The sequence below is a fragment of the Bos javanicus genome, chromosome 20, assembly GCF_032452875.1.
Source record: "Bos javanicus breed banteng chromosome 20, ARS-OSU_banteng_1.0, whole genome shotgun sequence".
NCBI classification, from domain to species: domain Eukaryota; kingdom Metazoa; phylum Chordata; class Mammalia; order Artiodactyla; family Bovidae; genus Bos; species Bos javanicus.
This window is the reverse complement of record NC_083887.1, coordinates 62465690-62493551: the sequence shown is the minus strand read 5'-3', so window position 1 is coordinate 62493551 and position 27862 is coordinate 62465690. Positions and strand designations below refer to the sequence as shown.

At 49.7% G+C, this 27862-nt stretch overlaps 1 long non-coding RNA gene across 1 annotated transcript; it reads left to right on the top strand.

Annotated features, from left to right (window-relative positions):
* Positions 1–40: 40 nt before the first annotated feature.
* On the top strand, positions 41–23137 carry LOC133233753 (uncharacterized). Its single transcript, XR_009731832.1, has 3 exons — positions 41–830; positions 9677–15352; positions 15777–23137. It is a non-coding gene; the product is annotated as an uncharacterized LOC133233753 (long non-coding RNA).
* Positions 23138–27862: the final 4725 nt, after the last annotated feature.

Genomic DNA, 27862 nt, shown 5'->3' with positions numbered 1-27862 from the left:
CATCATGGGGCCCTATTTAGTGATTAAAAGATGCGGTCTGATTTAGGGCTCTGTCAGGGCCCTAAAATTCAAACAGAAAGAACTTGACCCAGAAACATTAACTTGCCTTTGTCTAAGTGAAACGGCAACCCACTCCAGTATTCTTGCCTGGAGAATCCCTTGGACAGAGGAGCCTGGTGGGTTATAGTCCGTATTGTCGCAAAGAGTCAGACACAACTGAGTGACTTTGCACGCACAAAGGGAGGGCGCTTTTCTGTCCCACTTTTGCCGGAGCACCTCAGTGTCGTGCCGCTGTGTGTCCCCCCTGGATCGTCCGCTCTTCAGCGGCCAGCTCCCAAGCCTCCAGACAGCGGCCTTAGCTCACCCCTGTCCTCGTGGGGACATGGGCCCTTCCTACGACACAGCTGAGTCACCCTTGTTCTCCTGCATGCCCTGCATTTTTTTTTTTTTTTCTGTTTTAAAACTTGTTGTAGGAAGCTTGGCTTCCAGTCAGATTGTTCATGGTCTTTGGAGGGCTCACTCAGATGGTTTAATTAATAACTACAAGCTTTGTTGCAAGTACCATTAACTAATCAACGTGCTGGATAAAATAAACCATTCAAGCAACTGAAATTTTTGAACAGAGGAGCTCTAGACAGAGACCAATTCCTCTTTTCTGCGGGAGCCTGGGGTGGGTCCAGTAGAGCCTGGACTGTGAGGGGCTGAGGGTGAGGGCACAGGTGACCCCATCTGGGTTTACCTCCTCGAGAGAGAGAGACGTTTCTGAGTAAAGTCACTTAGAGAAGAGACTTTGACGATGATGGAGACTCAGCATTCAAAGAGCTTCCCAGGTAGGTCAAGAGGTAAAGAATCCGTCTGCCAATGCATGAGGCATAGGAGACCTGGGTTCGATCCCTGGGTGGGGAAGATCTCCTGGAGGAGGCATGTCAACCCACTCCAGTGTTCTTGCCTGGAGAGTCCCTGGACAGAGGAGCCTGTCGGACTACAGTCCATGAGGTCACAGAGAGTCAGACAGGACTGAGCACACACGCACAGCATTAAAAACAACAATCCCTGGCATTTGTGAGCTGTGGGTTTGGAAAGTACCTGCTCTCCCTTGATGGCACAGGGGTGGGTTGGGGGAAAACAGGATTGGAAAAGCCACAAACGCAAATTAGCCAAAGGTGACTTTGGTCTTAGGAACTGGCTGTCCCATTGAAAGCACCACGTCCCTGCAATGCCACCGGCAGATGAAAGGATTTTCAATCTATTGTCAGCTTCTGTGTTTTTCCGCTTTAAAGAAACTGAGGTTTGTTTTTTTTTGGTTGAGAAAAGAAAAAGGCAGAAGTAGCAATGATTCTGGAAAAAGACAATCCCCTGGCAGGATGGAGTTCACTGGGGAAGACCAGTGATTTTGTTCTTAAAATGCTTGGGTTTCAGGAGTTCCCTGGTAGCCTAGTGGTTGGGATTCTGGGGTTTCACTGCTGTGGCTGGGGTCCAGTCCAATCCCTGGTCTCAGAACTGAGATTCTACAAGCCATGTGGCCACACACACAAAAGATTTCGCTGTAAGTCACTCATTTAACTTGCGATTAGCCGTTATTTCCTGGCAGGCACTGGCATACTTGTGAATTCTTGTGACATGAGAAAAATCTATCTTTACAAACAGTTTTCAAATGCAGTGAGATTTTGATGTCTACTCAATTTAACAATTAATGAAGAGTGAATATATAAATTAATCATTTGTGGAATTTGATTTTGCTATTGCTATTTCCATAATCTGCAGACTATCATTTTTTTTTCAAGACTTAAACATTTTCAAAGATCCTTGAAGCTCTCGTTAGGCCCGAGGCTCTGTGCCTTAGCGTCCGAAATGAAAGCGGTGCAGTCGCTCCCTAAGGAAAACCCCAGCTCTATTACGTCCCTCTGTGGACTTTGTCCTCCTTGGTTATTAACGTGGATTCTCTCCGGAAGCCCATGAGGTGGGCTGCAAAAATATAATTAACCCCCTTTCTGGGGCCTGAGCCCTAGAACTAAGAGGGCAGGGGCATCTCAGCTGGTCTTCCTGCCCCGGGCTCAGGCCCACCCTCCTGGCCTCACACTTCTGTCCCTCTCGACTTCTCCCACATCAACCAGCATTTCTTTTCTTTCTTAAAGTATTTATTTTTATATTTGGCTGCCCTGGGTCTTAGTTGCAGCATGTGGGATCTAGCTCCCTGACCAGGGATGGAACCCGGGCCCCCTGCATTGGGAGTGTGGAGTCTTAGCCACTGGACCACAGGGGACGTCCTTCAACCAGCGTGTCTAATACCCACCCCTCCATTTCTTTGGTGCTGGCTTTCCATGAGGTTGGAAGACCCAAAGGTAAAGTAAACTGAAAGGCGTTGCCATGTCCACCTGCAGCTTTCCCCAGGACGGCTGCATCCTTCCAGACATCTCATGGACAGCTGGAACCTGATCCACTAAGGTGAGGCAGGAGTCCCGTACTTTTCAGTGCTGAGATGGAGCCACTGACGTGGGATGGAGAATGGCTCCCTTCTGGACACATGTTCCATCAGTCACCACCCCAAACCCAACCCGTGTTCAAATCTGCCTTGACCAGGATGGCCAGACAGGACGTGAAGATCCGTGGCAGAGGCTGCCCGGTGGGGCCTCAGGGACATTGGGGTTGGGATAACATCTGGCTTAGATGAGAAAGCATTTAACCAGCACCCACTAAGGGCTGGGCCCTCTACTAAGGGGCGTGTTCACAGCACAGTCAGTTTTCACACCACCTGCAGGGGGTGGTTACTACCACTGCCGTCGCAGGTCAGAACAGTGTCTTTGCCCAGGTGACTCAGGTCAAAAGTGGCAGGGCTGTGACTAAACCCTAGCACTCTGACTTCAGAGTCTGGGGAGCCCCGACTCTAAAGAAGATGTGAAGGGAAATGGGGAGGGGACAGTAATTGGGGCAGAATTCATTTCTTGATTTTCTATTGAAAAAGTGTGTACAGTGGGCCCTCTAATAGGGATAGGCTCACCTTGTTGGAGAGGAGGTGTCCCAGAAGACTTTATCAAAGTGCGGGGAGGGTTAAGGGGAACCCACGGGGGAGGGTGCAGGGCCCTGGGCCAGTCAGTGTGGGGGCTTTATGTAGTAGAGGGGCGGCTGCCTCTGGGGTTTGGAGAGATGGCAGGAGCTATGAATTTAGTAGAGGGGTAGCCATGCCTTGGGTCTTCCCAGGTGGTAAAGAACCCATCTCTATCAATGCAGGAGATGTAAGAAACTCAAGTTCGATCCCTGGGTTGCCATTTCTACTGGAGTGGGTTGCCATTTCCTCCAGATGGGGGAGGAAATGGCAACCCACTCCAGTATTCTTGCCTGGAGAATCCCATAGACAGAGGAGCCTGGCGGGTTATAGTTCATGGGGTCGCAAAGAGTGGGACATGACTGAAGTGACTTAGCATGCAAGCTATGCCTTGGGACCCACATGGTGGCAGCTGGGGGAATAAATACTCCCCTCCCACTTGCCTCCGGGCTTCTAATCATCCGCCAGGGCCTTAAGTGGGTCAATCACAACTAGAAGCAGGGGCAAGGAAGTCCCAGGCCACAGAGATCAGTGCATCTGGCTTTGGGAAAGGGCAGAGCAAGGAGAGGAACACTCAAAAAAGTGGGAAACATCCACACCCAATCATCTGTGTGAAAAAAAGGTGCAGGAAATTTGTATCTACATCTCTATGCATTGATGTGCATGCTTACAGATGCACAAATTATTTCTGGAATGTTAACACACACAAAAGGCACTGGTAGAAACTTCTGAGAAGCAGTGGCCTACTTGCCACGGTGCAACTTTACCTATTGTTTGGTTTTTATCATGTGCATGTATTATACATTCAATCCATCCATCCACCAATCATTAACAAGAATTGATGTTCTGGGTGCTCTTTGGGCTTGGGATGCAGCCAATAGGGGCATGCCTGTAATCTATGCTAGACCAATCACAACACTCCCCTCCCCTCCTGGCCACAGTGATTTGTCAGCAGGCTGGCACATGACCCACACTCAGCCAATCAGAGCCTCCCTTGAGCTTTTCTTCCTGGAGCTGGGAGGGAGAAGTCCTTTTGCTTTCCTGTGGTTGAGGCATCATTAGGAGGTGGGCCTAGAGCTGTAGGTGGTAACCTTCCTAACAATTACATGATTCGGGGGCTTCCCTGGTGGCTCAGACAGGTAAGAATCTGCCTGCCATGGGGGAGATGTGGGCTTGATCCCTAGGGTTTGGTAGATCCCCTGGAAAAGGGAATGGCAATTCCACTTCAGTATTCTTGCCTGGAGAATCCCACAGACGAGAGCCCCGTGGGCTAGAGTTCATAGGGTCGCAAAGAGTCGGATATACCTGCAAGACTAAGACTTTGACTGTGTTCTGCTGAAACATGTAAGTTACAGATCGACTCCATTTTTCATCCCTAAATGTCAGTTTCATCTCATTTAATCTAATACATGCCAGGCCATCAAGGAGAGGGGACTGTGAAGGGCAGGTTCACCAGCGTAGTGGGAGTTTCAGAGTCAATTAGAATTCTACCTACTTTACATACATGGCCTTATTTAACCTTCATAACGACACTCCATAAAGAGAGTGTCACTGTGATTAACTTCATACTATAGGTGTGACAACTGAGGAAGAGAGGTTGAGCGTCTTGTGTAGGGTTTCAGAGGTCTCTGTGCTCCCTTACTTCCCCATCTGCGGGGCCCCCCTGGGGCCCTGGTCTGGAGGAGTCTCTCTCCAGGGCAGAGCAGCAGTGTCCCGGGGGTTAGGATCCTGGCCCTGTGCCTCTCTAGGGGCACCTTGGCCAGGCTCACCAACCAAGGCCTCCCCACCGTGCTCCCGCAAGATTGAGGCAGATCACTGGTCTTTGCAACTGATGTAAGTGGACTTCTAAATAAATAGTCTCCCAATGCAATCGGTTGAATAGTGACCCTCTGAAAAGATAGTCCACGTTTACTTATTTTTATTTTATTTTGGCTATGCAAAGCAAAAAATAAACAAAACCTGGCCTGTTGTATGTGGGCTCTTCATTGCAGCACGTGAGTTTCTCTTGTTGCAAAGCACAGGCTCTAGAGGGTGTGGGCTTAGTTGCCCCATGGCATGCGGGATCTTAGTCCCCTGACCAGGGATGGAACCTTCGTCTTTTCACTGAAAGATGAATTCTTAACCCCTGGACCACCAAGGAAGCCCGTAGACCATGTTTTAACCCTGGAAGCTGTGAATGTGGCCATGTTTGGAAAAGGCCTTTGCACATGTAATTAAGAATCTTGAGATGAGATCATCCCTGCTTTAGGGTGGGCCTCCAGTGACTGGGGTTTTTATAAGAGAAAGACAGAGACTTGAGACACTGCAATAAGGCCACGTGAAGATGGAGACAGGGACTGGAGAGATGCAGCCAAAAGCCAGGCGCACCTGAGGCCACCAAGGGCCCGGGAGAGGCGAGGAAGGACCCTCCCCTAAGCCTCTGGAGGGAGCACAGTCCCACCCACACCTGGATTTTGGACCTCCAGCCTCCAGAACTGTGAGAGAATAGATTGTTGTTTCATGCCCTGCAGGTTGTAGTTATCTGGTACAGCAGCCTTCGGAGGCTAGTATACCTGCCGACCTCTTTTCTTGCCAACTGTCCAGAGGGGGCATCAGAAATAGAACAGAACTCTGCTCTTTATGTCTGTATCTCCATTTTTGCTCTGCAAATAGCTTCATCAGTACCATCTTTCTAGATTCCACATATATGCGTTAATAGACGTTGTTTGTTTTTCTCTTTCTGACTCACTTCAGTCTACAGACAGGCTCTAGCTTCATCCACCTCATTAGAATGGACTCAAATGTATTCCTTTTTATAGCTGAGCAATATTTCATTGTGTATATGTACCACAGCTTCCTTATCCATTCATCTGCTGATGGTTATCTAGAAAATAAATAAATTAAAAAACAGAAACAAACAAAAAAAAACAACAAAAAAAGAAAAGCTGCTAAAAAAACAAACCAAAAAAAGAAAAGACTAACCTCTGGCGTGGCCAGATCTGGATGTTTTTCTATTGATCCCTAAGAAGAAAGCCCTTTAAATTCCAGATTTGGGGAATGGGGGTTGGTTTGAGGATAGAGGAAGTCAAAGTGCAATGAGGGAATCCTGGCTCATTTAGAAGATCAGAGACATTTCTAGAATGGGGAGAAGCTAGACTTGCTCTTGGTAATTTTCAAATTGTCCCAGACTTTCTATGAGTCTCCTCGGCAGGCAGAATTCTGAGATGGCCTCCAAGATTCCAGCCCTGGTGTGCACTCGCTCTGTGATCTCACGTCCTTCAGTGTGGGTAGACCCATGATTACAGTGGGATAGGTACTCCCTTGGTTGTGTTACCTTATGTAAGACTCAGAGGTGTCTGACTAGAGAGATGCTCCCGCTGGCTTTGAGATCTTAGCTGTCATTGTGAGACGCCTAGGTGTCGAGGACCTGAGGGTGGTCTCTGGGAGTTGAGAGCAACTTCCAGCTGACAGCGGCCAAAGAGCTGTGGGGCTCAGCCTGATGAGGGGCTTCCCAGCTGGTGCTAGTGGTAGAGACCCTGCCTGCCGATGCAGGAGACCTAAGAGGCAGGGGTTCAATCCCTGAGTCGGGAAGATCCCATGCAGGAGGGCATGGCAACCCACTCCAGTATTTTTGCCTGGAGAATCCCATGGACAGAGGAGCCTGGTGGGCCACAGTCCATGGGGTCGTACAGAGTCGGACACTGAGCCTGACCCAAAGTGACTGAGCCTGCATGCATGTGGCCCTAGGACCACAAGGAACTGAATTCTGTCAACAGTTCTGATGGCTTGTATGTGAGTCCTGCATGTCAGGTGAGAGAGCAGCCTCAGCCCTCACCTCAGATGAGGTGTCTGCCAAGTGAGCAGAGACTCGGCCAGCCCATGTGTCACCTCCCGATCCACAGAAACAACAAATTAATGAATGTGGACTGTTTGAAGCCACTATCTTTGTGACCATGGGTGATGCGCAATAGAAAACAAACGCAGTTTCTGACCAAAGTCCCTCCCAAATGGTAAAGAAGGAACACTGCTGAGCCTTGGTGATCCCATATTAAACGTGGTTGTATATTTTTAAGTTGTGTTTTAAGATGAATCACACGTTAGTTTTTAAAAAATTGGAAGTTTCTAAGGATAATAGAGACCTTTCTGGGTAGCGCTAGCGTTAAAGAACTGACCTGCCAAGGCAGGAGCCCTAAGAGATGTGGATTTGAACCGTGGGTTGGGAAGATCCCCTGGAGGAGGGCATAGCAACCCATTCCAGTATTCTTGCCTGGAGAATCCCATGGACAGAGGAGCCTGGTGGGCTACAGTTCATGGGATTGCAAAGAGTTGGACACGACTGAAGCGACTTAGCACTCACACTCACGCATGCAAAGATAAGAGAAAAAGATGTGCAAAAGTTGATTGTTGCTGGTTCACAAATATACTCTAAACGACCGGTAGTTGTCTGCTCATTATCCTTTGTGGCCAGCAGCTTCCCTAGAGCCCCGCGTGGTTTCAGAGCAGTGAGGTGTCTCCTGTGACTCTTTCCCTGAGTCCCCAGAGGGCTAGTTTCTGGCAAGTTCTCCAGCACAGAACCATAGATCTGGAGCTCAGCCCCAGGGCAGGGGTGGGGGATGGGGACGCTTCCAAGTGCCCTGGTCCCACACCTGGGGCTCACAGCTGCTCCCTACAGCTGCTAGTCAGATGGCCTTCAGAGTTCTCTTTACTTCTTTCTATCCTGTTCCTCGTACCCTACTCCTGTTACAGCGACTGATTCTTCTATTGTACGTTACCTGTTTGTCTTAGTCTGTGGTTTCTCTCTCCTGATTGGACCCAGGCTGACACACTGTTCCCAGCAGCATATTGGTGTGCGTGCGTGCAAAGTCACTTCCGTCGTGTCCAACTCTGCCACCCCATGGACTGTAACCCACCAGGCTCCTCTGTCCATGGGATTCTCCAAGGCAAGAATACTGGAATGGGTTGCCAGGCCCTCCTCCAGGGGATCTTCTTGATCCAGGGGTCCAACCTACGTCTCCTACATTGGCAGGTGGGTTCTTTACCACTAGTGCCATCTGGGTAGCCCATGGGCACCATGTGTTAAGCACTGGGTGGATTAATTCAGAGGCTGAGGGGACACGGGCTTGTCTCCAAGAGCAAATATAATGCCCATGTTAAGTGGACAGAGCACAGGGCTCCAAGTTCAGAGGTTGCTTCAGACCGGGTTCTGCAGCTAAGTGTGGGGTTGGCATCAAGGGGTGGTTGGCAGATCAGCCAATCACTCAGCTTCCACCTCCGCTTCTGTAGGCCGAGAGTAGTGGGCTGCCCGGCTGTGGGTTAGTTAGAATGAAAGCTAAGCCACTGTGACAAAGTGTACCCTGCATCGCAACGCAGATACCCAACCGCTGGGCCACCAGCAAAATGCCCCCTCTGTGTTGCTTTTGATGTCAGGATTTGTAGAGTTTGCAAGAATGTCCTTTAATGCTGAAGAGTAAGGAGGTAGCAGGTGTGCTTAACAAAGCACCTCTGTGCATCTGCTGAGGAATACGGATTTTTTTTCTCCTCCATGTAACAAATTAGAACCCAGTTGGGATTTGAGAAATCTGAGTTAAGGTCTCCTGGATCTGTTTGCCTATGGACCAATAATGAAAAGTGAAGGAAATGCAGAAAAAAGGAGAAAATGATAAGTTTGTGTTAAGTAAAATGAAGACTTGGAAGTTTTTATTCATCCTACTCTGGTGTAGAACGATGCAGGATTTAGGGAGACAGGATTAACATGAAGACCTGAAGATAACTTAACCCATCTATAGTATTGTTCTGTGCCAGGCACTGTTTTGAGACCTTAGAATGATAAGTTGTCTAATTGTCACAATAATTAGAAATAACTTGTGTGTCCATTTTAGAGACGTGGAAACAAGAGAAGAGAGAGGAAAATAACTTGTCCCAAATCACAGAGCTAGTAAGTAGTGGAGCTAGGATTTAAAGTTCGGTCATCAGACTCCAGAGTCTGTGCCGGGGGCCAGCAAACTTCTTTAAAGCATCAGCTAGTAAATATTTTAAGCCTCGCGGGCCACGCGGTCTCCATCACAGCTACTCAAGTCTTCTGCTGACCAGTGAAGACAGCCACGGTCTCATGGAGACTGAGAAGTGTAGTTGTGTTCCAGTAAGACTTTACCTATGGATAATACTGTATTTCATGGAATTTGGACAAGTCACAAAATACTCTTCTTCAATTTGCTTTCCTTGTGCTTGCATGTGCAGTCGTGTCCAACTCTTTGTGACCCTATAGACTGTAGCCTGCCAAGCTCCTCTGTCCATGGGATTTTCCAGGCAAGAATACTGGAAAGGGTTGCCATTTCCTCCTCCAGGGAATGTTCCCAACCCAGGGATCAAACCCATGTGTCTTGTGCCTCCTGCACTGGCAGGCAGATGCTTGATGCCTCTTGAGCCATTGGGGAAGCCCCAACAAGGATTCTGAGGTCAAGGACTCTTTCGCCCTCCCCTGGTCTTGCAATTGACTTTGACTGTCAAGGTCAAACTCTTGAAGATGCAAAGTGTTCCAGCGCGCTAGCAGCATCAGACACCCTGTGAAGGCCTTTCTAGGCCCCGTTCCCCATTTACGGACTCGCTGCCTTCATCTGGGAGAAAGGACCCATTACCATCATTCACATTCTGCAGACGAAAAGAGTGGAGAGTCCCCTGGAGAAGGCGGAGGAGGATGGACAGCCGCTGAGGACCAGTGTGGAGATCTGATGATGCAGCGGCAGGAAGGACCTGGACTGGCACCAGGGCACTCCTGCAGAATCTGGGGAAAAAAACGGTGAGAAGATCTCCTGATCAGTCTTGTCGGAATGAGAGTGAAGGGAGGAAGTAGGTGCGGAAGAATGGGAGGATATAGGACCCATCGCCTACTTGTCTGACCACTTCCTGGGGGAAGAAGGCGCTGTTGAAGGGGTCGCTGGTCCAAGTGAGCGCGGGAGAACCCACAGGCCTTTCACTGATTGGTCAGATGAAGCTCCTCCTCCCACAAGTACAAGCAGAGATGGGGGAAGGGGGCGATGAGGGATGGGCAGATGGGGCATGGGGGGACGGGGAGGACAGACATCACGCTGGCTCCTTCCTGACCCTGTTCTTGGTTCCCCAGAGCGTTTGCTCCCTGGGATGGATCAGAAGGGACCAGAAGGGTCCTGAGCCTTCTCTGAATTCCTGAGTGGCAGCCCTGGAGCATTCTTGAAGCCTCTGCAAGTTTCCCTTCTGGGTCTCCTGGTTCCCAGGTCCTGGTTGTCCTTCCTTATTCGTTTCCTCGGGCTGACATAATGCAGTACCATATAGTCTGGAGGGCTTAAAACAATAGAGACGTGTCCTCTCACGGGTCTGGAAGCAGGTAGTCCTAATCAAGGTGCCTGCAGGGTCGTGCTCCCAGGACTCTAGGGAAGAATCTTTTCTTGGTCCCTTCCAGGGTCTGGTGGGATTTCCTGGTAGCTCAGACGGTAAAGTGTCTACCTGCAATGCGGGAGACCTGGGTTTGATCCCTGGGTCAGGAAGAGTCCCCTGGAGAAGGAAATGGCAACCCACTCCAGTACCCTTGCCTAGAAAATTCCATGGATGGAGGAGCCTGGTGGGCTGCAGTCCATGGGGTCGTGAAAAGTCGGACTTGGCTGACCAACTTCACTTTGATTTTTCTAGGGTCTGGTGGCTGCAGCGATTCTTAGGGTTCCCTGACTTGTGTCTGCATCACTCCAGCCTCTGCTTTCCTCTGCAAGGGCCTTCTCCCCTGCGTGTATTAGTGCGTCTTCTCATCTCGTAAGGACAGCAGTCAGTGGTGATTCTGTTCGAGGATGACTTCATCGTAACTAATCATCTCTGCAGAGACTCTATTTTTCCAAATAAGGTCACATTCAGAGGTTCTGGTGGGACCTGCGTTTTGGGAGGGGACATTATTCAATCCACTACCTTTCCTTACCCAAATATTGTTGGATTCTCATGTCTGAAAAAAATTTATTAATTGGAGAAAATAATAATAGTTTCAATCCTTCTGTCAGGAATGAGGACAGATGGTAAAATGAGTGTCAATTTTGGAAAGAGTCTGCAGTGCCCTGGAAGCATGCCTGGTGATGACAGGGATCATGTTTTCTTGTGTTAGCCGCCTCCTGTCCTCACAGAGGCATCGTGAAGATTAACGCCTTGGAAATCTTCTGTGTTCTAGTGCTGTGTTACTTTTGTTACACTGATGATTATCCCAGTGCTTCCATTTTTGATGTGGCTGATGGAATTAGGGTAACCAGTGTGGATATTTTAGAAAGATTTCAGGAGTGATTAAGCTGCACATTAATCCCTGGGGCTGAGCAGTAGCTCCTCCAAATTCCAGGAGTATAACTGGGTGCTGATGTTCAATTCAGTCACTCAGTCACGTCTGACTCTTTGCGGCCCCATGGACTGCAGCACGCCAGGCCTCCCTATCCATCACCAACTCCAGGAGTTTATTCAAACTCACATCCATTGAGTCGGTGATGCCATCCAACCATCTCATCCTCTGTTGTCCCTTTCTTGTCCCGCCTTCAATCTTTCCCAGCATCAGGGTCTTTTCCAGATGAGTCAGTTCTTCGCATCAGGTGGCCAAAGTATTGGAGTTTCAGCTTCAGCATCAGACTTCCCAATGAATATTCAGGACTGATTTCATTTTAGGATGGATTGGTTGGATCTCCTTGCTATATTTATGATTCACACATGATTAATGGGGAAACTGAGACCCAGCGAATTTGAAGACTTGCTCAAGTCCTTGGCATGGTCAGTGTCAGTTCTGGAGCTCAGCACCCCTGTTGCAATGACTACCCTCTTTCAGATATTTTTACAGGCTTAGAACGTGGGTTTGGGTGCAGCTCACACGTCCCACATTTTTTCATTGAGTGGCTTATAAACGACCATTTGGTCCAGCGCGCTTGGTGCTTGGTGGAGATGCAAATACAGGGACGAGGCTCCAGCGTTAATACCTTCTCTCTGGAAGTGGGAAGAGAACAGGTGGATGGAGGAGGACCCTTCCTACTTGGCTTCCTGGAAGCTGTGGAGAGCGGAGTCCACGAAGACAGGAGGAGCTGGCACTGGCACTGGAAGGCTTCTTCGGGGACAGCCTTGTGATACTTCCTGGCCACTCTTATCCACCTTTATTGCCTTGTGACTATTTTAAAAAATGTTCTTATTGAGTGAAAGACTCTTGAAATTCTATGTTGTTGTTCACTCACTAGGCCGCATCTCTTTGTGACCCCATGGTCTGCAGCACGCCAGGCCTCCCTATCTTTCACTGTCTCCTGGAGTTTGTTCAAATTCATGTCCATTGAGCTGGTGATGCCCTCCTACCATCCTGTCATCTGTTGCCCCCCTCTCCTCCTGCCCTCAATCTTTCTGAGCATCAGGGTCTTTTCCAATGAATCAGTTCTTCTCATCAAGTCGACAAAGTATTGGAGTTTCAGCTTCAGCATCAGTCCTTCCAATGAACATTCAGGGTTGATTTCCTTTAGGATTGACTGGCTGGATCTCCTTGCAGTCCAAGGACAGTTTTCAAAGGCCTTGTAAATATTCCTGGGGGCTGGGGGCCCCAACTGTCAACCCCGTTGGATGCAGGACATGACTCTGCAGTTCATAGGCTGAGAACTGTCAACTCTTTAAGAATGCTCAAGGGAAAAAGAAAAATGCACTTTTGCGCCTGGGAGGTGCTAAAAATAGGAACTTAGCTTCCTGAAGAGCAGATCAATGAATAATAGGCCATAAACAAATGTGGTTATTTCTGCCGGAAGTTTTCTTTTCTTTCCATTTTCCCCTGGAGCTGCAACACACACACTCACAAATTGATAGGATTTTTTCATTAATTCAAAGCATGTTTCTTGGGCCCCATCTCTGTGTAGGGTGCTGGATGCGGCAGCAGATTTCTGAGAGTTTGGAGGTTGCCTGCCTGAGGCAAATCTTCCTGGGGATGTTAGGAGAAGGATGGAAGTCAGGGCCCTTCTGAGAACCCCATCTTCTGTTCCAGAAAATTCCTCAGATTCCCTTGGGAGTCACAGCCTCCAGGGCCCCTATGTTTGTTACTGAGTTAATCCACACTGTGGAATTGAGGCTGTGTGTGCTGGGGTGGGCTAGGGGACATGGGATTCAACATGGGACAGGATGGTGCTGGTGGCTGGTCAGAGGAAGTCCTCTGGGCCCCATCCTCCAGGTGTACCTATAAATGTGGGCCTTGTGTCACATGCGTCTCTAGACACCTGCTCCAAGTGTGGTCCCAGCATGGGCTTCCCCAGGAGCTCGCAGATTCTCATGCCCCCATCCAGACCTTTGGGACCAGATCTGCCTTTACACAAGCCCTCAGGGGAATTAAAATCTGAGCAACAGTCCCAGTTGTTCTAGATTTCCACAGCTGGACCTGGCGAATCCCCTCTGGCCTCAAACCTCCTATACCTTTTGGAGAAGCTGTCCTTTTTTGCCACTAGATCTTCTATTTCTTCCTTCCAACACCACAGCTCTTACAAAACCTACTGCAGTACAGACCTGGGTCTTGTCGGAACTGTAAGAGTCTGAGAATCTGCCTACGTTCAGGCTCACAAGATGTCCTGTCAGTTTCATGCAGGCTGCCAGATGCCAGATGACACAAGACTTCTGGGTCAGGAACAGGAGCCTTTATTACTCATAGCATAGCAAACAGCATGAGATTTTAAAATAGAGTGTATTCATAGAACACTAGGGCTTCCCTGGTAACTCAGATGGTAAAGAATCTGCCTGCAATGCAGGACATTTGGGTTCGATCCCTGGGTTGGGAAGATCCCTTGGAGAAGGGAATGGCTACCCACTCCAGTATTCTTGCCTGGAGAATTCCATGGACAGAGGAGCCTGGTGGGCTACAGTCCAGGGGATTGCAATGAGTCAGACAGGACTGAGCAACTAACGCTTTCGCTTTTTCATAGAATGTTTGAGACAGAGTAAGGATGGACATGAGTGTGAGTAGGCTCCGGGAGCTGGTGATGGACAGGGAAGCCTGGTGTGCTGCAGTCCATGGGGTCGCAAAGAGTCGGACGTGACTGAGCGACGGAACTGCAGTGAACCAAAGGCCCCACACATTGGGAACCAAGGTCGTTGAAGAGACAACTTGTTGCTCACAGTTTCCAGGAGGAGGGCGTCACATGGGGAAGCACCATGGGTGGTTGGGGCAGAGGGAGAGAGGGGAACATGGGAGGAGCCTTTGATCCACAGGAAGGAATGAGTGAGGCAGGGTAGCAGGCTTCGGATTGGCTAGCTTGAATAACTTCCGTGGGCTCTGGGTGTAGGGGTGACCCTAGCTGTGTGGTGCCTGGCCCTGGGGGCTATTAAGGCAGGGGGACAGTGGCCTGGTATGTTGTTGCTGTTCAGTCGCTCAGTCATGTCCATCTCTTTTCGACCCCATGGACTGGAGCCCACCAGACTCTTGTGTCCATGGGATTCTCCAGGCTAGAGTACTAGCGTGGGTTGCCATTTCCTCCTCCACTGGATCTTCCTGACCCAGGGATGGCACATGCCTCTCCTGCATTGGCAGGCAGATTCTTTACCGCTGAGCCACCAGGGAAACCCAGGCCTGTTGTGGGAGGACCCCAGTAAAGAAGTGGTTGGAGTGTGAGCTTTGGATTGGTTGGTTTGTATTTGCCAAGAGAGTCATTTACCACATCTAGCAATTGGCTCTGCCTGGCAGAGGACAGCCCTTCCAGGATCAGCAGGGCCCCAAAGGTCAAAAACATCAGAATCCTGAAAATGCAAGTACAAGCTTAGCGTTTGCCCTGCTTCTTCTTGTCCCCAAGTTCCACAGGAGCTATCTGGAGGTGGGTGCCTTATGGTGGGGCTCCTCCACAGCTGGGGGCCCTGCGCTCAGGGAACATGCATGTTTTATAATCTGCAGTAAAGAAACACGCCCAGTCTGTGCCCCAGGGCTAACATTATGTTTATCTTACTGGACAGTCGCCAAACCACCCTCTCCTCTTCAGGGACACACCTCCTCTTCCTCCGAGGCCGTTCACTGAACAACCATCCTTGAAAGATAGTCTGCAAGAAAAGGGCAGTTTGTACCTCTGCTCACAAGATGCAGATGTGGTGAGAAATACCCTCTATCGGTTCAGTGTTCTCACCCTCAGGCCATTCATTTCTTGTCAAGAAATACCCACTGAACACCTCCTGTATGCGGTGCACTCTTACTGTTGAAAACACTGCTGTCAACAAGACAAATGAGGTCTCTGCCTTCGGGGGGTTACGTGAAGGAAGTGAAGGAAGGCGAGGAGGGAGACAAGTGAACGGGAGACATAGAGCATTCAGAGAGTGGTGTGTGCGGTGAAGGAGATGCGACAGGTGATTCGACAGGGTGGGAGCACAGTCTGGATTGGGTGGTGGGGAAGGCCTTGCTGGGGACTGAGCTTTCCTGAAATCCAGTGATTCTCAGGGTGTGGTCCTTGGACCAGTAGCATCAGCATCTCCTGGAAATACTCTCAAGATGTAAATTCCTGGGCTGCCCCAGACCCACTGAATGAGAGGGTCTGGGGGCGGGGCCAGCCTTCTGGTTACATGCCCTCTAGGAGTCTGATGCTCACTCAGGTTGAACACCACTGGTACAAGCTTTCTCCATGCAGTGGCCTGGTGATGTTTCCACGTAATCCTGCAGCCAGGCCTGACCCCTTCTGGCTCCTGCCCAGCTTTCAGGCCTCTTTCCTGCTGGGCTGGCCCTTCCTGTGCTCCAGGAAGTATGCCTCACCCTCCTGCTTCACTCCCCTCCCAGGGATACTCTCTGCAGCCAGGCCTCTCCGACCCTTTGAGCCTCAGCTCAGATGTCTCTCCCTGAGAGACCCACCCCAGTCCTGTGTCTCCTACGGACCCTCCCAGGCACTGTCTGGATCATCGTCCTGTTTCTGGTTCCCACTTCACGCCAGACTTCACGCCTTCCTGGTTTACTTCCCAAGTACTGTCTTATAGGCCATCTCCCACAAGGTGAGCCAGATACCTCCATGTGGAAGCTGACCCCTAAGATTTGATAAAAAGAACAAATGAATGGTTTTGTCCTCCTCCTGAAGACTGCATCCTCTACCACAACCAGCTTAGATGCTCTAGGTTTCCACGTGAACAACACATGGATGAGATGAGGGCCGAGTGCCAACTCCTGCTCCTGATTCTGTGACGGGAGAATCAGGCCCACCATTTGCTGTTATGAATAAAGTTTTGTTGACACACAGTCACAGCCACTCATTCACTTCATCTATGGCGACTTTCCTGCGGTGCCTATGACAGAAATGGTATGGCTCTGGCAGCCGAAAATATTTGCTATCTTTACAGGAAAATTTTGCTGCCCCTGGACCCACACAGGGACAGGGGGGCCTCCCCAAGAAAATCAGGGTGCAGACAGGGGATGCATGCGTACATGCTAAGTTGCTTCAGTCATGTCTGACTCTCTGTGACCCAGTGGACTGTAGCCTGCTCTGTCTATGGGATTCTCCAGGCAACGATAAGGGAGTGGGTTGCTATGCCCTCGTCCAGGGCAGACAGGGATCCAGACAGGCAAAAATAGCAGAAGCATGTGACCTGGAGCTCCTCTGCACTTCTGTTGCTGTGTTCCTTCCGATGGCAGCTCCTCTACCCTTGCGTGACAACACGGAGCGTGGGTTTTGAGTGCCCAGCATGGCGGGATTCCGGAGAATGATCCAGAGGGGAAGAAGCAAGGTTCCAGATGTGCTGTCTGTTGCTGACCTCGGGGGTCCACCAGGAGAGCCCCTCCCTGCCTGATGCCCTGACTCTGGGGGGTCCAGGGCTGTCCACTCAGATGGCCATGTAATGACCTGCCTGGGCTCTTGGAGAGTAAATCCAGGTGGTGAGCACTCCCTACTCAAATGTGTAATTTACCATTTGGATCTGGCTGGAAAGCTACAGTCATTGGAGGGATAAGTCATTGTGTAGGAGAACACGCATCTTCTCACCTCTCAAGGAGTTTTCCTCTGGGACCAGGAGAGCATCCTGGAGCTTGTGCTGATGACCTCGGACATTGAGGCTGCTGCAGGTCTAGGTGTGCTGAGCCCAGGAGGTAAACTGAAGACTCTGGAGGATGAGGACGTGGAGCCCTGGGTCACCTGGATGGAAATAGGCTCTAAATTGGGGGCAATGAGTGGGGATGGAATGGAGCAAGTGAATGGAGTAGCAGCAGTACTTTTTTCTATTTAGGAGGCATCTCAGCAGATCTTAGCTACCGGACAGCCAAAGCATTTCCTGTGTCAGAGGCAGTGTCTGTGGTACCCTGTAACCCCTCTGCTGAGAGACGGGGAACGGGGCTCTGTCCATAGTGTTCGTTAAGCGTGTCCTATGAGTCTGGAGCCCACTGGGGGCCTGGGGCTGCAAGGCCTAGTGTCCCTCTGGGATGCTCACAGCCTGGTAGGGGAAACCCAGATGCAAATTATTGCTGGGCAGTGGATGCTGCTGTTGTCCAGGTGCAGACAGAAAGACACTGGGGGGAAACGTGGGGCCTGGAATTTCCCTGCAGGTGCCTGCACCTTGGAGGAGCTCCAAGTGCAGGGCCTGAATTTCTGTGGGAGGAAGTGGCTTGGAGTTAGGTGTCGGGGGAAGGGGTCTCTCAATGCCAACACAAGACACCTGTCCCCCACCCCCACCCCCTGCAAGGCAGCCACAGAAAGCTTTCAAGATGGGATTGCGCTCCTTAGAACTTCTCAGTTGCAAAGGACAGAAACTGAATTCAAACAAGTTCAGGCAGAAAAAGGAAAATGGTAAAAGGGCTTGGGGAAGTGGTCCTAGTGACCTCAGGAGTAGATGAGGGCTTTGGAGTGGAACCAGGAATCCCTCCTCTGTTCTAACTCTGATCCAGGCTTCTGCCTGGCACAGTCCCACTGCAGATGGGCCACCTCCACGTGGCAGGGAACCTCTGAGGGGCAGGGCACCCAGGCAAGTGTATCCATGTGCCTGGGTGCCATGTAACAGCTAGTCAGCCTTCTGGACTTGCGGCTTCTGCATCCATGGATTCAACAAACCTTGGAGCAAAACTATTTTTATTTTTTATTTGTTTATTATTATTACTTAAAGTCACTCAGTCGTGTCTGACTCTTTGTGACCCCATGGTCTATACAGTCCATGGGAATCTCCAGGCCAGAATACTGAAGTGGGTAGCCTTTCCCTTCTCCAGGGGATCTTCCAAACCCAGGGATCGAATCCAGGTCTCCTGCATTTCCGGCTGATTCTTTACCAGCTGAGCCACAGGGGTTACGTATTTATTTGCAGCTCTGCTGGGTCTTCGTTACTGCTCGGGGCTTTTCTCTAGCTGTGATGATCTGGGGCTCCTCTCTAGCTGCGGGAGCAGTGGCTTCTCTTGTCGTGGAGCACAGTTCTAGGGTGCATGGGCTTCGGTAGCTGTGGTGTGTGGATGCAGTAGTTGCGGTTTCCGGGCTCTAGAGCGCCGGCTCAATAGTTGTGGTGCTCGGGTTTAGTTGCTCCAAGACATATGGGATATTTCCAGACCAGGGATTGAACCTGTCTCCTGCATTGGCAGGTGGATTTTTACCACTGAGCCACCAGGGAAGCCCTGATTTTTTATTTATTTTTTAATTAAAAAAATGTGGGTGCCATACCATGTGGCTTGTGGGATCTTATAATAGATCCCAAACCAGGGATTGAACTCAGGCCCCAAGCAGTAAAAGCATGGAATCCTAACTATTGGACCACTAGAGAATTCCCAAAAGATACACTTTTTAAAATATTAAAAAAAAATTCCAGAAAGTTCCATAACCAAAATTTGAATTTGCTGTGTACTGGCAGCTATTTACATAGCATTTACATTGAATTGAGTATTCTAAGTAGCCTAGAGGTGATTTAAAATACAAAGGAGGATGTGTGTAGGTTATAGGCAAGCACTACATCATCTTATATGAGGGACTTGATCATCCCCTGATTTTGTTGCCAGAAATCTTGGCTCCCTGTCCATCAATGCCAAATAGAGAGACAGAGTTTGGAGGAACAGAAAACAGTGGCTTTATTATTTTTGCCAGGCAAAGGGGAGACACGGCAGGCTAGCCCCTCAAGAACTGTGTGCCCCTTCTCAGGAACAGGGAGAGGTGTTTATATCGTTATGGAGGTTTTGCTTTTTTTTTTCCCCCTTATGCAAAGTTTTGAAATGGCCACAGCTGGCATCAGGCAACTCAGTGACTGGGTCTGGTGACCCTGAAGTTATTGGCCCGTGACCTTCTTTCTGAATGCTACAAGACAGTGTAGGGCGAGAAGAACGCCAGGTGCAGAGTACAACTCATATGAAGTCAGAGAGTAATTAGCTTTGTGAAGGGCAAGTCCAGCCACAAGTGTTTGTTAGCAGTCACAGCTCAAGAGTAACCAAGGTTGCTTAACTCTTGCAGGCCTGCTTGGCCGGTAGGTGCCAAAAGTCCATTCGCTCATTTCTGTTTTTGCTGCAACAATATTGGTATCTGCAGTAGGCCCTGGAACCAATCCCCTGTGGACACTGAGGCATGAGTGTACCTCCGTGTGGCGGGCAGCCGTGAGGGGAGTACCTTGGTGTGGTCAGACCCACTGACACCATTCCAGTTTAGAGATTCCTAAAGGACAGAGACACTGTTTCCCAGTTTCGGTACAAAAAAGCCCCTGTAGACAACTCTGACTGGTCTAGTTTCAGTCACATGACCAATGTTGGACCAATCACTGTGGCCAGGGGCACAGAGTACGCTACAGAGGCAAGTATGAGTCATGTGATCATCACGTGACCCAGGTCACGTGACAGGTGATGGGCGGGAGATGACTCTGCTGTGATTGGCTGCCGTCTCCCAGAGGAGAAGATTTTGCTGAAGAAAAGGGAGATGCTGGTGGACAAACAACAGATATTCTTGGCAGGGAGGGCCTGAATCAGATTGGTTTTAGAGATTACAGGGCAGGCAGCCACGGGGAGGTGGGGGCCTGCTGCTCTGATAGCCTGGACGTGGTCAGGAGAAATGTCTTTTAACTGAGTTAAACACCGGGCACCTGCCCCACTGAAAAACAACGCAAGCCAGGCTTGAGAATTGTTGTTTGAAATTCAAAATACACTAAGTCTCAGGAAGTTAAACCAAGCGCACAAAAGCTTTTGCTTCTAAACCACGCCCCTTCCCTAGGGGGCCAGGCAGCCACAGTCTCCACCTAGGAGAGAAAAGACAGGAAGTTGAATGGAGAGAGCCTGTGTGTTGGTGAGAAGGGATCATCCCAGAGGGGTTTAGACCCCCGTGTCTCTCACGGTAACAGGCCCAGCGGCCCCTTTCAGGTCACATTAAAATGCAGATTCCGATCCAGTAGGTCTAGGCCAGCCCCGAACCCTGCTTCTCCAGTGAGCTCCCAGGTGATGGTGATGTTCTGGTCCACACCCCCCAGCTTTGAGCCCTGAGGACTTACAGTGTAGGATCTTTGGGACAGAGTGAGAGTTGGATGAAGCCAGCTGGCTGTCGTGGAAACCACCAAGATGACCAGCTCACGGTTCATCTCAGACAGGCAGAGCTGTGGTGCTGGAGCAGGCAGGTGGACAGACCTCTGTCTGCACCAGTGTGAGCTTCCCGGGTCACTCAAACTCCCTCCTGGACTGATGGAGAACTTGGGAGAGCTAGTGTGGAAGGAGGATTAGAGCCTCGGGGGTACCCCAGGCCAGCCACAGGTCAGGACACACCAAAGCCCTGTCCCCACGGCATGAAGGTGAGCTGGGGCTCAGAAGAGATGGCAGTGGAGAGGAGAGGAGGGCTTTACTAGCCCAGACAAGGTGCATTCATTTCCTGCAGCAACTGCAACAAGTATTGCAAACGGGTGGCTTACAACAACAGACATACCGTCCCTCAGCGTTCTGGAGGCCAGAAACCTGAAATCAAGTGTCAGAGGGCCGGTCTCTTTCTGGAGGCTCTGTGAGAGCCTGGTGTAGCCTCCTCCAGTTTCAAGTGGCGGCCCACCTTGCCGTCTGCCTGGCCCTCTGTCATCTCCATCTGCCGTGGCCAGGCCCCCAAGTGGTGACCTGCTTTTTGTCCTCTACACCCACAATGTGCTTGCTGTCTTACGTATAAAAATGTGTCTCCACTACTGGAAATGAGGTGAGGGTGGGTGTTAGACGAAGGGAATGTGATGACTAGGAGCCTGCTTTGTCGACAGAACCGTTACTTTTTGTGATGCTTTTTGATTTGATTTGATTATTTTCTTTTATTGAGATACAGTTGATTTATAATATTGTATGTTTCAGGTATACAGCATAATGATTCACATTTTCTAAGGGTTATAGTCCATTTGTAGGGTCTTCCCTGATGGCTCAGTGATAAAGAATCTGCCTGCAGTGCAGGAGATGTGTGTTCGATGATCCCTGGGTCAGAAGATCCCCTGGTGAAGGGCATGAAAACCCACTCCAGTATTCTTGCCTGGAAAATTCCTTGGACAGAGGAGCCTGGCGGGCTGCAGTCCACGGGGTTGCAAAAGAGTCAAATACAACTTAGCAACTAAACAACAACTCCACTTATAAAATATTGGCTGTGTTCCCTGGGCTGTACAATATATCCTTACAGCTTATTTATTTTATGCACAGCAGTTTTTACCTCTTAATCCCCTTCCCCTCTCTTGCCCTCTCCCCACCTCCCCAGCAGCAACCACTCGTTTGTTCTCTCTCTATATGCATCTGCTTCTTTTCTGTTATATTCATTAGTTTGCTGTATTTTCAGATTCCACATATAAGGGATACCATATGGTATTTGTCTCTCTCTGTCTTATTTATCTCACTAAGCATCATACACCACCCAAGTCCATGCATGTTGTTGCAAATGGTGAACTTTCATTTTTAATGGCCATGTAATAGTCCATCGTATATCTGCATACCACCTCTTCTTTATCCATTCATCTGTTGATGGACACATCAGTTGCTTCCATATCTTAGAAGCTGGAGTTAATGCTGCTGGGAATTATTGGGGTGCATGTGTCTTTTCCAATTAGTGTTTCTGTTTTCTTCAGATAAATACCCAGAAGTGGAAATGCTGGAGTGTTTCCTTCCACTACATCCTCGCCAACATTTGTTATTTGTGGTCTTTTGGATGGTAGCCATTCTGACAGGTGCGAGGTGATGTCTCCTTGTGGGTTTGATTTGCATTTCCCTAAGGATTAGCGATGTTAAACATCTTTTCATGTGCCTATTGGCCATCTGTCTGTCTTCTTTGGAAAAATATCTATTTACTTCTGCCCATTTTTAAATCAGTTTGGGTTTTTTTTTTTTTTTTGATGTCAAGTTGTAAGAGTGGTTTGTATATTTTAGAATTTAACCCCTTATCAGCCATATCATTTGCAATCATGTTCTCCCTTCAGTAGGTTTGACAGGAGCACTTTGGAGCACGCTGAGCTTCCCCAGTGCTGCTGTTCTTGCTAACACCCATGTTGGGGCTGTCATAAGGAGCGTGCTAGAACTGTGAGACAGTGCACACAAAGCCAGGCAGGACAGTTTGGATCTGCCTCCTAAATGGAGCTGAGTTTGGTCACCACCTCAATCACCTGACTTGGTTCTGATTAACTTCTGGCTGTTTCCAAAAATCGACTCCAGACTGTGGAGGTGGAGGCTGACCTTTAAGAAGACATTTAGAAAATGGTCACAGTCTTCTGGCCGTTCACATTGGGGCCACCGCTACTGACTCATCAGCTCTGTCCTGCAGGAGTTTGTGGCTTAGAGATAGAGGAAACAGCCATTTCCTTTTGGTTAACGCCTTTCTTATATTATGGTCTCACCACAAGGCTGAAAGTAGCCCATCCTGAGAGAGGCAGAGGAAGTTGTATTCCTGGGTACAGGCTCCTGATCACTCTTCTAGAAAGAATGATCCACAGTTTCCCACTGAACTTCCCCTCTGCTGCGCTTCTCAAGTCACCATACTGGAAGGTGCCCAGTTATTAGATCTTTTTCATCAGAGAACTGGTGAAAGCACCTTGTTTCTGTCTTATTTTCGTATTTTACTAATCCCTACTTTTCTTCCTAGGTTAGGTTTTGTCTGGTTTTGTGCCTGAATTAAATGTAATAGGAGAGGGACACTATATACATTGCCTGAAATCATAGTAAATGAAGAAAAATAAATGATCTTTACTGAGATTATCAAATGATGGAAAGAAGACATTTGGATGCAGCCTAGCACGAGTTCCTAGAACTCTCTGCTGTGGGGTCCTGGGCCCTTGTCCTCTGCTGGCCTCACTGCCCCATCAGCAAACAAAGACATTAGGTGGAGCAAAGAGTCTCAAACTTGAACACATACTTGCCTCCCCTGGGCCTGGTTAAAGTGCAGATTCTGACTTGTAGGTCTTTGTAGGGGGTGGGAGAGCGCGCGGGGCTGAGATTCTCAAGGTTCTAACCAGCTCCTGGTGGTTCAGACAGTAAAGAAATTGCCTGCAATGCAGGAGACCTGGGTTTGGTCCCTGGGAAGATTACCCTGGAGAAGGAAATGTCAATCCACTCCAGTATTCTTGCCTGGAGAATCCCATGGACAGAGGAGCCTGCGGGCTACAGTCCAAGGGGTCGCAAAGAGTCAGACACAACTGAGCGACTAACACGAACAACCAGCTCCCAGGTGACAACCACTGGAGGACGGACCGCACTTGGCTCCACGCCCTGGAACTGGCCCGACATGCAGAATCTCAGGCCCACCCCAGCCTCCTGACTCAGTTTCCCCAGATCTCGGGATCACCATTGCCTGAATGCGCATTAGAATGTGGAGCGCTGTGCTCCGTCACAGAGAGGGGGAGCTGGCTACACATAGGCGTCACTGGAGAGCTTGAAAATCTTGGGGTCCTGATGGCGGCAGTGGCCCAGGACTCGGGAACTGTCCCAGCTCCCAGGCGAATCTGATGGACAGCAGTGCTTGAGAACCGCTGGATTGGAAAGTGTTTAGGTTCCAACCGTGATGCTGTCAGGCGAGTGTATGCTCCTCGGTTTTTGTCTCATCACAACAAAGATTTGGAGTGACGGACATTAAAGCCCCCTCGGCGTGTCACAGCTCTCGGGTCTTGGACAGACTGTTATAGCTTTCAGGTCTCAAACGGACCGTGTTATAGCTCTTAGACAAATCAGTGTTACAGCTCAGTGTTACAGCTCTATTTTATTTAGAAGATAGCAGGAAAATCCATCTTCGAGGTGTGAGGGCATGTCGATCCAAAGACGCGAAGAGAAGAGCGCCCCAGTGCGCAGGAGACACGGAGAGAGAGCTAGCTTTGGCTCCTCTTTTTATGTTTTTCTCCCCCTGGGCCGGTCCTATGTAAATTGGGCCAGCCAGGAGTGTTGTTTGTTTTACCTGAGGTCCTCACTCCGGTCCTCGGACCTTCCTTTGTTCTATTTTCAGGGGCTTTCCCCTTCCTTGTCTTTTAGCCACCGCCATTTTGGACTCCTTTTCCCTATTTGACCTACCTAACAATGCCACTGACTTCATTCAGGTGTTGCTACCTGGCTGCGTGGGGCCAGGAAAGGCAACCGAGCTGCACAGGAATGTCTATGGGACGCTGCTCCCAAATCGCCCTGGCTCCCTCAAGACAGGACCTGGCTTATAGCCAAAAAGGCCCAACCCATTGGCAGCATCGCGAGACGCACACACACTGTACATCCCCCATTTCCTCTGTCTCTGGTTCCCTTCAGGGGTCCAGTGACCCTTTCCCTGTGCTCTAGCCTGACCTCATGAAACCCTCTCAGCAGGAAAGGGTCACCTATTAATATTTATTTTCACTATTTACTTATTCACACCTGGGCACCGACATCCCACATCTCTGTTAGGCATCTGTGGAGTCTCAGAGATCCGTGATGACTGAATAGTCATCCAAGCTTCTGATGTCCTGACTGACTATCTATAAAAGCAGATGTAACAAGTGAAAGGAAGTCAATGGTTTCCTTTCCTCCTGGGCATCTGCATTTTATTATCTCTAGTTGCAGAATGAAGGAAGGCAGATTGAGGGGGGAGTGCGCTCTGGAATCTAGGTGGGATTCCCAGGACGGCTAATAATGAGGTAAGTGGCCCTGAGTATGCCGCATCAGCCCAGGGAGCATCAATGTCCTTACGAATAACGCCAACCATAACACCAACCGCTTGGTTTTAGGGAGGAGGGACTGAGCTGATAGCAGGCCCTCAGGAATGTCTGCTTCCTTCAGTTCCCATCACTGCTTTAGACTCATTCTGGCTTCAAAGCACCTGAAGCAGGGGTCCTGGCAGGAAATGAGGTTTGCTGAAACCATTTTTTCTGAGAGAGAAACAAAGGATCAATTAATTCCTAGCAGCAAACACATTAATTAGGGGAATGAACTTTGAGGATGGGAATGTCTTAATTTGGAAGATAGCCTCAACCAATAGCATCCTTTTTTTTTTTTTTACAAAAAAAAAAAAAGAGTTTTACTCCTGGTGTTACAGCCACTGTTTCCCAGCAAAGCCATGGCTGGTCCACAGTGAACGCGTTTCTCACTCTGTCATAGATCTGTAGAATGAGGTGAGTTTGGAGGCTTTGAGAGCAGTGGTTCTCAACTAAGGAGATTTGGGTTTTGTCTGGAGATGTTTCTTTTGTCACGCTGGAAGGGGAGGCAGTATTGGAATCTGGGGGGTGAAGCCCAGGGACGCTGAAGAACATCCCACGAAGTAAGGGACAGCCCCCACCACAAAGTACCCAGTCCCGAAGATCACTAGTCCCGAGAACCCCACTTTAAACCCGGGGCAAGGCGAGTAGGCTTGTTACATCTGCTCTTATAGTCAGACAGGACATAGCAAGCTTGGACGACTATTGAGTCAGGATGGGTCTCTGAGACGCCACTGAAGCCTAACAGAGATGCGGGATGTTGGTGCCCAGGCAAAGCCCTGGGTGACCCACAGCTCAGGTCTCAGGTGGCGGGCTTCAGATTGGGGTGTGCACCCTAGAGGCAGAGCGATAGTCATGGGCTAGGAGGAAAACATGAGAACGTTCCTTGATTAGGGTTTGAACAAGTTCTAGGCTTGCCCACCATCTCCTTCCCAACACTTGCCCCCCTAGTGTTCAAAAGAAGGAAGCTACTCCAAGTGGACTGACTTGGAGGAACTCCAGGCCATGTCACTGGTAGAGGAAGTGAGATGTGGGTTCAGGCTTGCAGGCCTGTGGTTGAGTGAGACATGGGGGAGAGACCCCAGAGCGTGTCCCTCCAAGGATGCCCTGGACACGGATGGCAGGTGATGCCGGAGGTGTGGAGTGGACAGGAAGCGGAGGTGAATCTGCACTCAGAGAACGTATGCAACAGAGACAGGGAGAGACAACACAGCCTCTTCAAGGACAGCCTCGGCCTCTTGTCCAGCCCTGCAGGTCAGGAGACGTGTTACACCCTCGCCCAGCCAGCAATCTCCCCTCTTGTCTAAGCAGGTTGGTGAAGGCTGTTGTCCTTCACTGATGCCCTGTCTCAGAGACAACCCCACTGGAGGGCAGCTGGATGAAATGCAGGACATCCAGGCAAATCTGAATTCTAGATAAACAACGTTATACTTAATACATCTCAGATATTATATGGGACATAACACAGGAATTATTCATTGTTGAATCTGAACTTCCCTTTTAACAGGGTGTCCTGTATTTCTAGCTGCTTACTCCTTGGAAGACAAATTATGACCAACCTAGACAGCATATTAAAAAGCAGAGACATTACTTTGCCAACTAAGGTTCATCTACTCAAGGCTATGGTTTTTCCAGTAGTCATGTATGGATGTGAAAGTTGGACTATAAAGAAAGCTGAGTGCCGAAGAACTGATGTTTTTGAACTGTGGTGTTGGAGAAGACTCTTGAGAGTCCCTTGGACTGCAGGGAGATCCAACCAGTCCATTCTGAAGGAGATCAGCCCTGGGATTTCTTTGGAAGGAATGATGCTAAAGCTGAAACTCCAATACTTTGGCCACCTGATGTGGAGAGCTGACTCATTGGAAAAGACCCTGATGCTGGGAAAGATTGAGGGTAGGAGGCAAAGGGGATGACAGAGGATGAGATGGCTGGATGGCATCACCAACTCAATGAACATGAGTTTGAGTGAACTCCGGGAGTTGGTGATGGACAGGGAGGCCTGGAGTGCTGCAGTCCATGGGGTCTCAGCGTTGGACACGACTGAGCGGCTGAACGGAACTGACTGAAGTCACCGCCATGCACTGGGCATCCCCTTGACCCCTGAGGCCTCCCCACTGGGCTGCCCAGGCCCCGGACACACACACACAAGGGAACAGGGGAGGATGGTGCCTGGAGGAGCCGCTGGGGCTGGGCCAGGCTCGGACCCTGGTGTGACCGCTGTGTCAGGTCCGCCCGCTGAAGTCACCAGGGCAGAATGGCCTGAGGTCTGGTGGGAACCTCAGCATCTGTTTAGTTGAGCCCTGGGCAGTGCTTCCTATTTCCTTTCCCAGTCTCCAGTCTCCAGTCTCATCCAGTGGGAAACCTGGCTTCATCTTGAAAAGGACAGGCCTGGAGCACAAACCGTCTGATTACCAGCTGCAGAAAAGAACACATGATATGACCACACAATTGTCTCATCCCTTATTCACAACCCTGAATTCCAAAAAGCCCTCAGAAGACATATTCTGGTGAGTTTTTTAGAGACAAAACCACATATTGGGAGGCGAGACTGACGTGAACCAGTGTGAGGCTGTGTTTATGCCCCATGGTTGAACAGTACCACCATGTTGGCAGTGGGAGATGAGGTTCAGGATAAGCCCCATGTACCTAAAGGCCCCCGAACTGGTGCCAGAACCTCAAAGGGTGTTGCTGGGTAAGGGATGATACAGTGGTAACAGAGCGTGTCTGCTGAGGGCTCAGATTGTGGAGCCCTGGGCTAAAGGCTTGACATGACCTCTCTCAGCTAGTCCTCACCAC